The 17280-nt window shown below is 46.8% G+C and overlaps 1 protein-coding gene across 1 annotated transcript in view; it reads left to right on the forward strand.

The window, feature by feature from the left end:
- TNN (tenascin N) overlaps window positions 1–17280 on the forward strand; it is a 103869-nt gene that overhangs the window by 68260 nt on the left and 18329 nt on the right. The gene's annotated exons all lie outside the window — the stretch shown is intronic.

Consider the following 17280-nt stretch of genomic DNA (forward strand, 5'->3'; position numbering starts at 1 on the left):
AATTGACTGAGGTACTAATTAAGTCACCTGCGCTCAACCAAGAATATCTCTAAAACCTGAACTGTTGGGGAGCCTTGAGGACCGCGTTTGGGAACCTCTGGCCCATAGTAACAAAGCTGTTTACAGCTCTCTCCAATTGCCAAGTCTTACCCACCTCTGATATAGGTCTGCATGGACCTCTTACTGGTTACCATTATCTTCACAAGTAATAATTTGTTTTTATATGAGTTTGTGTTATTGAGTGTTAAATTTGTTTAAATGATTATCCACAGCATTCTGATGTTATATGTCCATGTAATATGTTCTCACACTTATCCCTGAAATACCCCATGCCCCTTATATTTCAACTATAGAGGCTGATGCAGGGTTGCATGCAAGCCAGACGTAATTATACTGGCCTATAGGTAGAGCTTTGCTATTGGACCGTCCATATGTATAAATTTAGTGCCACTCAAATGTCTATATGTCTCTGCAGCTCCTGCATATGCATAATCTTAGTTCTGGAGCATGTGCGGTACAAAAACATGCATGATATGCTCTGCCAACGAGTCAGCTCTGCATCAGCCTCAAAGTCTGAAATCACCTTTTTATCCCTCACTATAAGTACCAGTGATCTACTACTAAGCTGCCTGGAAAAAGCCTCCCTTAAAATTCCTTACCTTCTGTCAATGAAGTATGCAGGAATCCAGCAGCTTTTCCTGAGGGCAGGGAGGACCACATGACCTCCCTTATACTGTTCTCAGACGTGCTGCAGGCGTTATCTTACTTCCCTTCAATGCGGTGTGGAACGGTCACATAGTGTGGAAGTCAGCTGCCTAAGACAAATTATAAATTAAAATTCAGTAGTATACTGTACTGTATGACCTATAAGATCTAGGCTATGGGTGAAGCTTGGTATTACGCACAGTAGACCATTGGAGGGGTTGGGTATGAAATGCAGATGGCCGGGAAGCCGTCTGACTAAATCCTGACGCCGCCAGCCCGAATGCTGAAGATCCTGACTGGGGCCGGTAAGTAACCTAACCCTCCCTTAGTGGTGCCTAACCCTAACCTCCCCTCCGAGGTGCCTAAACCTAACCCCCCTCCCCGCACCGTAAACCTAACCCTCCCGGAGTGGTGCCTAACCCTAACCTCCCCCTAGGTGTGCCTAAACCTAACCCCCACTCACCGCATCCTAAACCTAACCCTCCTGGGGTGATGCCTGACCCTAAGTCTCCCGGGTGGTCCCTAAACCTAACCCTTCTCCCCTGCAGCTAAGCGCTAACACTGCCCGGCTTACCTTCGTTCGGGAAGCTGTCTGTCTAGATTCCGGCATTGGGATATAGACGGTCATCGGGATTTCAACGCCTGTCTTTAGTCCTGCATCGGTATTTAGATACCGGGATTTAGTCAGACGGCTTCCCATCCGTCGCCATTTTGAATCCCCATTGCAGCTGGGGTTGACGTGGCATAAAGCCAAGAAAATGGCCATCAGGGAATAGAACAAGATGGAGGTGTGGACTACAACTGTATGGCCCGACATTGCTGACTGTTGCCTATCACCGCTTTAGAGCTGGTTTTTCCAATATGCATTTGACCAGTTTTATAAACACACAATCGCCCAGTCAATCACACAATATCTTTGTAAATACTTGACAGAGTTAATGACAGGTATAATAAACTAATTTATTTGCTCACACAATGATGTGCTTACTTCATCAATCATTTATCAGCACAATCACGGAATCATAAATGCCTTTATTCAATCAATTGGTCGCAAAACCATTCCATCACGCTCACTACCATTCACTCATTTAACAGCCATTCATTATCTAATTTATTCTACCACCCAATCACTGTATGCGTTGGCTGGATATTTATATTATGACCTGTCATACGCTCTCTGAGCAAGTGTCACCCATGAATATTACATGAGAATGCCGCAAGACCTTAATATGGCATTTACATTGCTTCGTGTATAAATTATAGCACAGCTGCTCCACTGATATACATTGTCGTCGCCTCCTCACATGTAAATTTAGGTGGAAGCTGCTCTGAGTTATTATTTCCGGCTTCTTTGTGATTCTTCATTAAACATTACCATTTACCCAGAGAGCGCTGTATGAAAATGCCGTATTTGCACAGTAGCTATCCCAGGGTACGCAAGCCCTCATGGGTATCGTAGCGTATACACCAGCAGACGCTGCCTTGTACATCAGTCAGATAAATATCACTTATTCTGCAGTCTTGTACAATTTCATTATCTGTGTTTTCCCATCCCCGGCACTAGCTTCTATCCATAAATCCTTGAATTATGTATCATTTAACCCCATCTGTGAAGAATTATTTTATGAAGAGTAAAGTGCGACTTCTCCCCAGCACTAAATAATCCCATTTTTTTATATACTTAAGACAGCGATGTAAACATACTCGGGACAATTAATTTAATTAAGAAAACTGGTGTATCATAAAACAAGTAAATGAAAACAGAATACTGTAGAAGCAAGATAAATGCTATTACGTGTTGTCATATATTAGAGAATATAAACTGCTTCATATAGACGGGATAGGTCCTATTTTTTTTAGTAAATGATATTTAAATACTGAAATACTGTATTGTTAAATAAAATCGGCCTACCAAATAAATAAAATTTTTCTCTCTATACCCCGTCTGCCCAAGAGAGGGGCAAGTACTGTAGTAATCGTGCTCAAGGATTGACTGTGTTGCATGGATCTCTGTTCATGGGGGCAGAACTTGGCGGGTTCTGTCTTTCCTGAAATAGGGCGTTTCGGGACGTGAACTGGGCGGTAACAATGCATTAGCACATAACTACCCTGACATGTGGGTGGGTCGTGGGCGTGTATCAGAAACACAGCGTGATTCTGAGCCATGCATACGGGGTAGGGGAGCCTGTTGCTGACGATCTCCTGCACCCAGCATGGGGCTGGTGCACGCGCTGATACTAATGATGACGATGGTGGCGGCAGCTGGCATAAAGTCAGTGGGTGACAGGGGTTTCCAATTGTACATTCATGAACCTCCACATTAGTTGAATGGATAATCACATTAGCATAAGGCAGTGAATCAGGCTTCCGCCGCTGCCCATTACAGGTGTGCGAATCAGAATCAGCCCCTCAAGTGCGCTAATTGCATATAGTACCAAACAGGGCTCTGCCCATTGCCCATCCATGATCCATGTCACTAGTGTAGTGTGGGAGCATGAATGGCAATGATCGCACTCTTCCCAAATATCTCGATTTTGGTAGGACCATCCCAAATTGTGGGCTAGAAAGGGGAGGATTACATGTCAGTGGGTGACGTTTCAGCCACAACAGCGGAATTTGGAGCATTCTGACTTTGTGCCGATTTTGGAGGCATGTGATCATGATTAGTTGGTTGGGATGTCTAGTTGGTAGTTATTATACTTAACAGTCCAATTAGTATATGCCAGGGCTTAGAGCCTCTACCAGGCGAGCAGAAGTGTCCCTGACCTGACGCCTGTACATACTGCAGGCAGGAATTTTGTGCTTCAATATTCAGTCTATCATTTTACTAAGATCATGAGACATTACTGAGGCATAAGGCACAAAGGGCCTGATTCAGTTTTAAATTTTTTAGCGTTGCTGATGCATCTTTGCTAATGCCGCAGGCCTTGGCGTATCCAGAAAACGCGGCAGACACCTCTATTTTCTGGGACAATGGCCGTTATTGCTCCTTCCCCGTCCTTGAATGGCCGAAGCATGATTGATTTAGGGACCAAGCCGGATTATAGGCGCCCCGCAGTGGCAGGGGCCTGGCCACTCTGTCCTCTTCCGGGCGGCTCCCGACTCGAGACATCATTCATTACTCACAGAACACGCTGCCACACTCACTGATAGAGTAGACTGGTGGACCCATTGGACTATGGAAGCCCTGCCCCCTTGCTGTCATAATACCTCTATTTGCGGGTGTACGGGTATGGGGCGGGGCCTAATGCAGAAAGTGCCCGCCCCATCAGAAAGCTGATGCTGCTAAAGCTGCTGGTGCACCAGTTGAGCATAATTCCCCTTCACCATAAGACCTAGTCCTTATGATGAAGGGGAACTAGGCTACCCTGCTGCAATAGGTACTGTGGGTGCGCTATCTGTCCCTTCCTCTGTCCCCTCCTTCCTTCCTCTCTCTATTTCCCCTCCCTCTCTTTGTCACTCTCTTTCTCCCACTCTCTCTCCATTCCCCCTTTCTCTTTATATCTCTATCTATTAGCTCGATTTAAGGTGCGTACACACTGGGCGATAAAGTGGACGACTGAACGATAACGATATCGTTATCGTTCAGTCATCCACTTTATCGTCCATTTTTAACCCCATAACGATAACGACGACGTGCGTTCCCGCGGGTCGTTCGTCATTATCGTTCATCGGGCTGACATGCAGGCCAACCTGACGATCTCGTCAGGTTGCTGCATGTCAGGGAATGGGGGAGAGAGCCCGGCGCTGAACGATATCGTTAATGATATCGTTCAGCGGCTGTGCTCAATGTCATGAACAACATTGAGCACAGCCTGCCGGGGACAACACTACACGATATCGCTCAGGGAGCATATCGTGTAGTGTGTACCCACCATTACTAACACATTTTTTTGCACTAAAGATATTTAGCACTAGCGCTTGCCGTTATTTATTTTTTTTATTCCAGAATTCATCATTGAGATGCTCGCTGGCGAGTGTTAGTGTTAAGAAAACCCGCCAGCTCTCTTTAATGAGCGCTGTTGATTTAAGTTGACTTTTTTCATGAGTGAACTGCGCGCATGAGTAGTCCAGCAGACCAGACGCTGAGGAGATCTGGGAGGGGAGCCATATTGTTTGTGCAGACTGATGCTGATTCCCTTATGTGTCCCTGGCTGCCTCCTCTCTAGGGTAACTGAGCTGTAATGGCAGCCAGTTATCAGCATCAGTCCGCAGAAACAAGCCAGGCCGCGGCGGCAACCTCTCTTGGGTGGGGGCATTGGATGGTGTGTACTGGGGGAGGGAGAGATTGAGGGTCACTGCTGGGGAGGGGGGTCCACTGGGTGCTGTATGGAGAGGTGCTGTGTACTGGGGAAGGGGGTACGCTGGGGGTGTGGAGGGGATGGGGGTGGGTGGGAATGGATGGAGAGGTGCAATGTACTGGGGGAAGGGGCATAGGCAAACACAGGGGGGGTTCCGTCTGCCTGGAAACCCCCCTCCCCAGCACATACCATGACCACAGTTGAAATAGTAATATAATAGAATTTTACTAGTGCTACATGTTCATCTCAGTATCACAAATGAAATAATTAGCACCACCTGTGGATCTTTTATGTATCAGCCAGTAATAAATAACATGTGCATCAACTAGGAGATCTGGAAAACATGTACTGTTAGGGATGCACTGCTATAGAGCCCAATATGTACATATATGTCCAGTGAAGTGCTAGGTTCTTCTGCTGCTCCTCCAGGCTCACAGACTTGCTCCCATGCTCTGGAATGGTGCTCATATCTAAATGGGGGAAGGGAGTACGCTGGGGGATGCGCACTGTGGAAGGGATGGGGTGGATGGGAATGGATGGAGAAGTGCTGTGTACTGGGGGAAGGGGATCTGCTGATGCGCTGCATTCTGGGTAGGCCTAGATGCCGGGTCAAGCAGCGGGAACGTTGCTCGTCAGCACAAGATAACAACTGCAGCAAGACAGAGAAATCATGTCCGCTATGCTGTGGGGGGTGGGTTCCCAGCAGCGTCACAGTCATGATGAAGTTTATTACCACCTTTGCCGGTTAGTGGAGAGTCCAGAGGTAAGGTAAGGGGCATAGTAGTCACTGCGTGAGGCTGTGTCAATTTTATTGATGGACCCCCCACAACTTAGTTGCCCGTGGTCCCCACAAGCCTTAATCCGGTCCTGAGCACGAGTGTTCTCACAGACACTGATCGGCACTTGCACTGCACAGATCCTGCTCATGCGCTGATCGGCCACCATCGGAGTTGTACATAAAACAATTAGGTTTGCGTACAACTCTGAAAGGCCCACAGGGCCTGATTCAGAGCCGCTCGCTAAGATGCATACTCTCGCTGCTGCGATGGTATGCAGTGTGTATGCATTGTGCGCATGCGCACAGGTTCACAATACATTCACTCACAGCGCATAGACAGCTCAGCAGAGTGAGTGACAGGAGAAGCCGTTTGTAGGTGGTGACAGGGGCTGGCCATTAAAAACGGGGGAGTGGAGGTGCAAACGCAGGCATGCCTGAGCATCTCAACGGCATTATAGAGGTGTGTATAATTATAAGACAGCATCATAGTACACGTCACCTGGCTTGTTTTATACACTGAAGGGCTTGCAGTGCTTGCGGCAGGGTATGGTCAACCTCAAGCGCTGCGATAGCATCCGATGGTTGCATACACTTCTTGGACATGACATGCACAAGTGGGCGTCTTAAGACAGGCTGGTGGGTGTCTGCATACACTATGTGATCGTTCTCTAAGAAGTACTGGGTGTGCTAATGCATTGCTGTGCGAAAGCATTGGCTACGAAATTTTCAAATACATCGTGCGAGTGATCACATCTAGCGAGTGGCTCTGAATCAGGGCCCTCCTACCTAAATTTGGAGCGGCCTCCTGGCCCCTCGCATAGCTGTGGGTGACCACCCACAGCTTATGCGAGCGGCCAAAAAGATGGTCGCGATGGTCTTGACCATCGCGACCATTGGGCTTGCGACGAGACCCTGCGGTAGGGTCTCGCTGCCGCAAGCCCAGGAGTGCTTTTGGCATGCGCACTGGGGCACCATCGACCCGCTTGCCAGCGCTCGCGAGCGGGTCTGAATCAGGCCCACAGTCCCTTATGTCTCAGTAATATCACTAGTTCCTAGTGAAGGGCAAATTTGTCATAAATGCTGGCTTCACATACAAAACTGTTGCTGAAATGTTCACTGAAAACAGAAATTAGATAAAAAAGAACAACAATTGATGATTGCAGTGTTGCAGATAGAGATGTATTTATTGTTATTGATAATATAGGCTGTATAATTGGGAGTAAATAACGAAAGCGGGAGGGAAGTAATGGAGATATAAAAAAAAAGGTCTCCACTTTATACAGGTAATAAAAATGTTACCATCTGTCCTAATATAACTACAAGTGGATCATAAGTCTCAATGGAACAATAAAAATGGAATAGGGACATATACCGGGATTGTTCAGACTATAAAATGCACCTGCTTGTTTGTTCCAAGCTGTACAGTATTTTGTGAAAAATTAATGTTTACATTGGGCTGCTATATAGCAGAAAATGATTTATAATCTAAAAGAGAATTATCTCCACTGGGCCGGATTAAGGTAATTGGGAACCCTGGGGCAACTAAATTGTAGAGGCGATGTTAATAAAAAGTAGGGGTGTGCACCGGCCACTTTTCGTGTTTTGTGTTTTGGTTTTGGATCTGGATCTTTCTTCGTGTTTTGGATCTGGATTGGTTTTGCCAAAACCACCCTTCCGTGTTTTGGGTTCTGGGTTTTGTGTTTTGGATCTGTATTTTTTTAAAAAAAGCATAAAAACAGCTAAAATCACAGAATTTGTAGGTTTTTCTGCTCCTATGCTATTATTAACCTCAATAACCTTAATTTCCACTCATTTCCAGTCTATTCTGAATACCTCACACCTCACAATAGTGTTTTTATGTCCAAAAGGTTGCACCGAGGTAGCTGGATGACTATGCTAAGCGACACGAGTGGGCGGCACAAACACGTGACCCATCTAGGCATGAAACTGCAGTGGCAGACAGGATGGCATTGAAAAACTAGGCCCCAAACTGTACATAATGCAAAGAAAAAAAAGAGGTGCAAGATGGAATTGTCCTTGGGCCCTCCCACCCACCCTTATGTTGTATAAACAGGACATGCACACTTTAACAAACCAATCATTTCAGCGCCAGGGTCTGCCACACAACTGTGGCTGAAATGATTGGTTCGTTTGGGCCCCCACAAAACAAGCTGGCAATTTATCTGTCCCTGCACAAACTGGCTCTACGGAGGCAAGATGTCATCCTCATCCTCCACATCCACCGATTCCTCACCCTCTTCAGTGTGTACATCCTCATCCTCACAGAGTATTAATTCGTCCCTGCAGGAACCACAGGTCCCTCTGTACGTTCTGGAGGCTGGTCTCCCTGGAAGAGTTGATAATTCATTTTATGAACATCATCTTCTCCACATTTTGTGGAAGCAACCTCCTACGCCTTTCGCTGACAAGGTTCCCGGCTGCACTAAACACTCTTTCGGAGTACACACTGGAGGGGGGGCAACTCAGGTAAAATAGAGCCAGTTTGTACAGGGACCTCCAAATTGCTTCTTTTTCCTGCCAGTACAGGTACGGACTGTCTGACATGCCTACTTGGATTCTGTCACTGATGTAATCCTTTAACAGACAGACGCACGCTTGTCGCTGCTGCTTTGAGGATTCAAGTGCGGCTACAGCCCACACAATTCACAAAGACAGAAAAAAAAAAAGAATATTTTTATTGTTTGTGGAGCACACTTTGAGGGTTACACCACCCTTTAACAGTCAGACGCACGCTTGTCGCTGCTGCTTTGAGGATGCAAGTGCGGCTACAGCCCACACAATTCACAAAGACAGAAAAAAGAAGAAGAATATTTTAATTGTTTGTGTAGCACACTTTGAGGGTGTCACCACCCTTTAACAGACAGACGCACGCTTGTCGCTGCTGCTTTAAGGATGCAGGTGCGGCTACAGCCCACACAATTCACAAAGACAGAAAAAAGAAGAATATTTTTATTGTTTGTGTAGCACACTTTGAGGGTGTCACCACCCTTTAACAGACAGACGCACGCTTGTCGCTGCTGCTTTGAGGATGCAAGTGCGGCTACATCGCACACAAGTCACAAACACATTAAAAAAATAGTTTTTTATTTTTTGGAGCACTTTGAGAGTTACACCACCCTTTAACAGACAGACGCACGCTTGTCGCTGCTGCTTTAAGGATGCAGGTGCGGCTACAGCCCACACATTTCACAAAGACCGAAAAAAAAAGAACAATATTTTAATTGTTTCTGTAGAACACTTTGAGGTGTCACCACCCTTTAACAGACAGACACACGCTTGTCGCTGCTGCTTTAAGGATGCAGGTGCGGCTACAGCCCACACAATTCACAAAGACAGAAAAAAGAAGAATATTTTTATTGTTTGTGTAGCACACTTTGAGGGTGTCACCACCCTTTAACAGACAGACGCACGCTTGTCGCTGCTGCTTTGAGGATGCAAGTGCGGCTACATCGCACACAAGTCACAAACACATTAAAAAAATAGTTTTTTATTTTTTGGAGCACTTTGAGAGTTACACCACCCTTTAACAGACAGACGCACGCTTGTCGCTGCTGCTTTAAGGATGCAGGTGCGGCTACAGCCCACACATTTCACAAAGACCGAAAAAAAAAGAACAATATTTTAATTGTTTCTGTAGAACACTTTGAGGTGTCACCACCCTTTAACAGACAGACGCACGCTTGTCGCTGCTGCTTTAAGGATGCAGGTGCGGCTACAGCCCACACAATTCACAAAGACCGAAAAAAAAAGAACAATATTTTAATTGTTTCTGTAGAACACTTTGAGGTGTCACCACCCTTTAACAGACAGACACACGCTTGTCGCTGCTGCTTTAAGGATGCAGGTGCGGCTACAGCCCACACAATTCACAAAGACAGAAAAAAGAAGAATATTTTTATTGTTTGTGTAGCACACTTTGAGGGTGTCACCACCCTTTAACAGACAGACGCACGCTTGTCGCTGCTGCTTTGAGGATGCAAGTGCGGCTACATCGCACACAAGTCACAAACACATTAAAAAAATAGTTTTTTATTTTTTGGAGCACTTTGAGAGTTACACCACCCTTTAACAGACAGACGCACGCTTGTCGCTGCTGCTTTAAGGATGCAGGTGCGGCTACAGCCCACACATTTCACAAAGACCGAAAAAAAAAGAACAATATTTTAATTGTTTCTGTAGAACACTTTGAGGTGTCACCACCCTTTAACAGACAGACGCACGCTTGTCGCTGCTGCTTTAAGGATGCAGGTGCGGCTACAGCCCACACAATTCACAAAGACAGAAAAAAGAAGAAGAATATTTTTATTGTTTGTGTAGCACACTTCGAGGGTGTCACCACCCTTTAACAGACAGACGCACGCTTGTCGCTGCTGCTTTAAAGATGCAAGTGCGGCTACATCGCACACAAGTCACAAACACATTAAAAAAATAGTTTTTTATTTTTTGGAGCACTTTGAGAGTTACACCACCCTTTAACAGACAGACGCACGCTTGTCGCTGCTGCTTTAAGGATGCAGGTGCGGCTACAGCCCACACATTTCACAAAGACCGAAAAAAAAAGAACAATATTTTAATTGTTTGTGTAGCACACTGTGAGGGTGTCACCACCCTTTAACAGACAGACGCACGCTTGTCGCTGCTGCTTTAAGGATGCAGGTGCGGCTACAGCCCACACAATTCACAAAGACAGAAAAAAAAAGAACAATATTTTAATTGTTTGTGTAGCACACTTTGAGGGTGTCACCACCCTTTAACAGACAGACGCACGCTTGTCGCTGCTGCTTTGAGGATGCAGGTGGAATCTAGACGGGATTTGGAACCGAGGACACACTACCTCCATCAATTGTCTAAATCCCACTGCACTAATGTCGGATACCGGACGCACGTCTAACACCAACATAGCAGTCAAGGCCTCAGTTATACGTTTTGCTTCAGGATGACTGCTGTCGTACTTCATCCTCATCGCTAGGGACTGTTGGAGGGTCAATTGTTTAGTAAAAGTAGTGATGTTCCTACTTCCTCTCTGGGATGATGAACAACTCCCAGCAGCAGCAACAGCACTAGGAGGAAGTGGTTCTTGATCTTTCCCTATTTTATTTTTATCGGAGAAAGTTTGGTCCTCCATTTATGTTATATTGATATATATACGTGCGGCTAAAGCGCACACAAACACAGAAAATATTTTTTTATTTTTGCTGGAGAGTAGTGCACTTTGTGGGTTACACCACCCTTTAAGAAATGAGCCAGCCTGCTCTTTACTTATGGGACACAGGCGCACGCTTGGCGCTGCTCCTTTGTTGATGCACATGCAGCCACAGTGCACACAAGTCACAAACACAGAAAATATATATTTTTTTGGTTTGGAGTGTACTTTGGGGGTTACAGAACCCTTTAACGGTCAAGCCAGCCGGCCCTTTACTTATGACACAGGCGCACGCTTGGCACTACTTTGTTGATGCACGTGCGGCTACTGCGCACACAATTCACAAACACAGAAAATAATTTTTTTTTTGGTTTGGACTGGAGTGTACTTTCGGGGGATACAGCACCCTTTAACGGTCTAGCCAGCCGGCCCTTTACTTATGACACAGGCGCACGCTTGGCACTACTTTGTTGATGCACGTGCGGCTACTGCGCACACAATTCACAAACACAGAAAATAATTTTTTTTTTGGTTTGGACTGGAGTGTACTTTCGGGGGTTACAGCACCCTTAACAGTCAAGCCATCCGGCCCTTTACTTATGACACAGGCGCACGCTTGGCACTACTTTGTTGATGCACGTGCGGCTACTGCGCACACAATTCACAAACACAGAAAATAATTTTTTTTTTGGTTTGGACTGGAGTGTACTTTCGGGGGATACAGCACCCTTTAACGGTCTAGCCAGCCGGCCCTTTACTTATGACACAGGCGCACGCTTGGCACTACTTTGTTGATGCACGTGCGGCTACTGCGCACACAATTCACAAACACAGAAAATAATTTTTTTTTTGGTTTGGACTGGAGTGTACTTTCGGGGGTTACAGCACCCTTAACGGTCAAGCCAGCCGGCCCTTTACTTATGACACAGGCGCACGCTTGGCACTACTTTGTTGATGCACGTGCGGCTACTGCGCACACAATTCACAAACACAGAAAATAATTTTTTTTTTGGTTTGGACTGGAGTGTACTTTCGGGGGTTACAGCACCCTTAACGGTCAAGCCAGCCAGCCCTTTACTTATGACACAGGCGCACGCTTGGCACTACTTTGTTGATGCACATGCGGCTACTGCGCACACAATTCACAAACACAGAAAATATTTTTTTTTTTGGTTTGGACTGGAGTGTACTTTCGGGGGTTACAGCACCCTTAACGGTCAAGCCAGCCGGCCCTTTACTTATGACACAGGCGCACGCTTGGCACTACTTTGTTGATGCACGTGCGGCTACTGCGCACACAATTCACAAACACAGAAAATAATTTTTTTTTTGGTTTGGACTGGAGTGTACTTTCGGGGGTTACAGCACCCTTAACGGTCAAGCCAGCCGGCCCTTTACTTATGACACAGGCGCACGCTTGGCACTACTTTGTTGATGCACGTGCGGCTACTGCGCACACAATTCACAAACACAGAAAATATATTATTTTTTTAGCACTTGGGGGGAGCACCCCTGATGGACAGAGCACCCCCTGGACAACACTTCAGCACCCCTTTAGGACTGGGACACTGCACAGGACTTTGGAGTGGACACAGCCCCTATGGAGAACTGACTGCACAACACAGTCCAGCCAGCCCCTATGGACTTTGAAGTAGTGGACACAGCCCCTATTAACAACAGCAGCACAGCACAACACAGCCAGCCCCTATGGACTTTGAAGTAGTGGACAACAGCAGCACTACACTACACTACACTACACAGCCCTAACTCCCACCCTCCCTCTTCACTGTCCACAGCCGAGTGAGAAAATGGCGCCGACGTTTGTACCTTATATAGGATCCAAAACCCGCGAGACTCGGAAGGCGGGAAAATGACGTTTTGCCTCGATTTCAGATCCGAGTCAGGCGGGAAAAGTCGAGCCTGACTCGGATCGGACTCGGATCGGGGGGGCTCGGGGGGGTTCGGATTTCAGAAATCCGAACCCGCTCACCCCTAATAAAAAGTATAGTCTACATTTTCCCCGCACCACAAACACACTGTAGTGCTCTCATTTCACATTATGCCTTAGAGAAACCCCAGTTCCCATATTTCATAGTGTCCCCCACATTGGTGATGTAGCTACAGATACTGTATATCCTCATACACCTAGCCTCAATACACCATAGACCCCCCCGGGACCTGGCATGCCGAGACGGTCTGTTTGGCAAGACTGAAGCCCCAGTGTATAAGGATGAATCTGTATATGTGGGACCCTGGGCGACCGCCCCACCTGCCCTGTTGGTAATCCGGCACTGTAGCTCCAATGCATACATCTCATACATGGCTACTCTCCCGGAAATCGTGGGAGGCTCCCAATTTTTCGGGTAACCCCCTGCACCCTCGGCAGAGTAGGCACTGCTAGTGAAGTGGGCAGAATGGGGGAGAATTTCCAGGGCAATCGCGGGGAATCCTGTGTAGGGGGCGGGGCTTATTGACGCGATTCTGCAAGGATCGCGTAATTTGGCCCAGTCCCTATTTAAATTTGCACCAATCGTGGCAATTTAATGTGAGAGGCAGGGCTTAATGACGTGGACCGTCAGACCCCGCCCCCCATCCACATCCACGTGCTTCTCGTCTCAGGGCTTCTCCCGGGGAGGAAAAAACAAAAGTCGGCAAGTATGATACATCTTACATTTAGAAACTGTAATATAATCAGTTACTAAATTTAATTACATGGATTACTCACCTTAAAAACCATATAACATGATGCAATCTGCTGATGGTCCAGTACATTGCATACAATACAGCATATGATACCATACCAACAGTCCTGATTTGTATGCGACAATCGAGAAATTTGTCATTCATTTTCTATAATTATTGGTTTCTTTTGGGAATCCAATAAGGTACAATGATGTTAGAAGCCTGCACTCACTCACAATTACAAAAAATATAAGTTAAATATTTTTGGTCAGCTGCAGAGTTGAACGCCAGTCAGTTTTGCCGATAGACCCTTGGTGTTGTGCTCCAGTGCCAGGCACACACACATATGGGCTATGGTACTGATTTGACGGTAAAGGCAACACTGTGCAACAAATGCAAAAGCCGCAGGCGGTGTCTTGTGTAAAAAGAACCCCACTGAGTAAACCTCGCTGCTGGGGCCAGTGAAGCTGCATCTGAGGATGCATCCACTTGCTTTGGCACGCTCCCCGTCACCGCTTCCACATGCCAACAGCATGTCAATCATGCTGCGACTTTTGGGGCACCTCAAATGACATTGCAGGACCAGATCTGCACATGTGTATGGATAGGGGCAGTGCAGTTGCATACATGTGTACAAATGGCAATGGCGCCGAGAGGTCTTTGGACGCAGCCTTCGCATTCTGAGATGTTGGCAGGAAGCGTCTTTTTAAACTAGACGCCTCCTGCGGTACAAAGACACAGCAGCTGTGCTATTTGCGTCCATCCCTGAATCAGGCCCAATGTGTGGAAATGCTCGTCTCTTCTTTTAATAAAGGGAAAGGGGAATTATAGGGCGATACTGTACTTGTTTTATTGCTGTATGTAGTGTGGCAGTGTTTGTACACAGGGCCTGATTCAGACTCAGTCGCAAGCGCTGAGCACTCGCAACCGAGTGGATGGTGGCCCACAGCGCATGCGCACGACGGAGCCGGCTCCGTCGTGCGCATGCACGAGACCTGACTAGCGACGGGCAATCCGTCGCTCCGGGTCTCGCACCAAAGGGGGTGAGCTGTCGATGTTGAGTGACAGCTCGCCACCTTTGGAGGGCGGGCTGCGGGGGTGGCAGCCCAAACGGAGGCGTTCCCGAGGGTACGCTTGCCGTTTGGGGGCGGCTCCACTGACATCACTCGTGATGTCAGTGGAGAGCTTCCGGCTCTATTAGAGCCGAAAGCTCTCTGGGGCTTGCGATGAATGAGACCCTACCACAAGGGTCTCGTAGCAAGCCTGATGCTCGCGATGGTCTTGACCATCGCGACCATCATCATGGCCGCTCGCTATAGCTGTGGGTGGTCAGGAACATAGTGTAATATAACTTTCCCTGAGTAGCCCAGAAGGTTGTAGATGTTACCTATGGGAAAGCTGTACTGCACACTACACAGGGGGTGATTCAGACCCAGACGCTAAACAGCGCATTTTCGCCGCCGTCAGGAGCCGGGTATGCAAATTCCGCGATCGCACGGCCAGGAATAAGGACTCCCCCTATTTCTTAGAGAGTGACGGCAGAGTGAACGCACGCCGGTGTAAAGACGCCCACTTTTCTTTCTTAGCACACGTCAGCTCCAGGAAGTGTGTGATTAATCAGTACCATCGAGATCCATCGGAGCTGATCGCAGCCCTTGAGGTAGACCCTACCCCACCGCAAGCACTGCGATCACTGCAGGATGAAATCTAACCAGGTGACGTGTACAATGACGCTTGTATGCTAATTATGGACGCCCATTAAACGCCGTTTTGGCGCCCAGACATGCCTGCGTTCGCAGCACCAATTCTCAGTTCACAAGCACCTTCCCCTGTTACCACCCACAAACGGCACTATCTGTCACTCAAAGTAGCGTCCAGTCTGTGTACTACGAGCGCCCAATTTCAGAGCGCAGTAAGTGACTCGTGCATACGCATATTGACGCATACGCATGCGCAGACGGCTGGGATCGCCCATAGTGAGCGATCGCGGCTTAGCGTCCGGGTCTGAATCAGGCCCACAGTCACTGGGGTAAATGTACTAAATCACAGGTTCTCAAACTCGGTCCTCAGGACCCCAAACAGTGCATGTTTTGCGGGTCTCCTCACAGAATCTGTGAAATAATTAGCTCCACCTGTAGATCTTTTAAAATGTGTCAGTGAGTAATGAATACACCTGTGCACCTTCTGGGTGACCTGGAAAATGTGACCTGTGTGGGGTCCTGAGGACTGAGTTTGAGAACCACAGTACTAAACTGAGAGATTTTAGAAATGGAGATGTTGTCCATAGCAACCAAGCACATTCAGGCTATCATCTGCTAGAATGTGCTAGTTAACTGTTAAGTAGAATCTGATTGGTTGCTATGGACAACATCTCCATTTCTAAAAACTCTCAATTTAGTAAATTTGCCGCACTGTGGACCTCATTCAGAGCCGCTCGTAAGCGCCCGCTCGTTCGTTCTGAGCGATGTTCGCACATCTGCGCATGCGTATGGGTTTTAGTACGCATGCGCGAACCAGTCAGTGCGGTCGAAATTCGTGTGCTCGCAATATAGCGAATGCCTACTAATTTGAGTGACAGGATGAGGCGTTTGTGGGTGGTAACAGGGGAAGGTGCTTGAAAACAGGGAGTGGAGATCAGAACGCAGGCGTGCCAAAAGGTCAAAACGGGCGTTTTAAGGGTGTGCATAATTAACAAAGCAGCGTCATCGACCATGTCAGTTGGGTGTCTTTTAGCCAGAACTGCTCGCATGATTGTGGTAGGAAAAACGAACCACAAGAATAGCGAGCAGTTCGATGTACTTGATTAATCTCATAAATAGCGGACATGACGTATGATGCGAGCGGCCAGGGGGCGTTTTTTCAAAATAACAACCGCATGTTTTGTTCGCTCGTTCAGACATAGAGGCGTCAACAGACTGCAAAGAGCGAACGGTCAATTTAAATAGCCAGCCCCTTTTTTCTGAACGAGCGAGCGCAAATAGCGTCCGGCTCTGAATCAGACCCTGTCTTCATAAACATTAAGTGCAGTTATGTTGAAAAGAAAATCAGTGGGAGTAATAGTAAGACGAAGACCTATCTTACTCATTTACAAGGTGCGTCAGAGTATTTACTACCGCCAATTCGCCAAATTGTTAAATATTACATTTCATTTGAAACAAATAATGGAAATATCTCATGAGCAATACACACATAATCATAGGGGAAATAGGAAACAATTTGACTAAAGCCAGGGGAGGGCTTGCAAGGGAACAGTAGCCATGGGTGCAATTACTATGGAGTTTCACAAAATTTTATTTTGTGGCAGAATATCCCATTTTTCTCAAGTTCAATGTTCCAGCAATATTAGCTCCATCTTTGCTTCTGTCTTGCATGAAAGGATCATACAGCACTGTATAAGTAACTTACATATTATGTAGCATCACTTCATTCTGTGTGGTCAGGTTGGGGTATAGTAAGGGAAACGTCCAGGAAGGGTAACGTAGACACAAGAACAAAGTGAATAGGAGGAATTATGTGTGCAAGCACATGTTATAGGGGTGAGTGTGTCCCATGATCAGAGGTTGACATGATGATATTCATATGGTCATATGTCGACATTATGCATGTTGACAATCGACAGAACATTTTTCTACTGTGATAGCGCAGACAAT

The sequence above is a fragment of the Taudactylus pleione genome, unplaced genomic scaffold (genome assembly GCF_031769625.1).
Source record: "Taudactylus pleione unplaced genomic scaffold, aTauple2 ptg001123l, whole genome shotgun sequence".
In the NCBI taxonomy this organism is placed as follows: domain Eukaryota; kingdom Metazoa; phylum Chordata; class Amphibia; order Anura; family Myobatrachidae; genus Taudactylus; species Taudactylus pleione.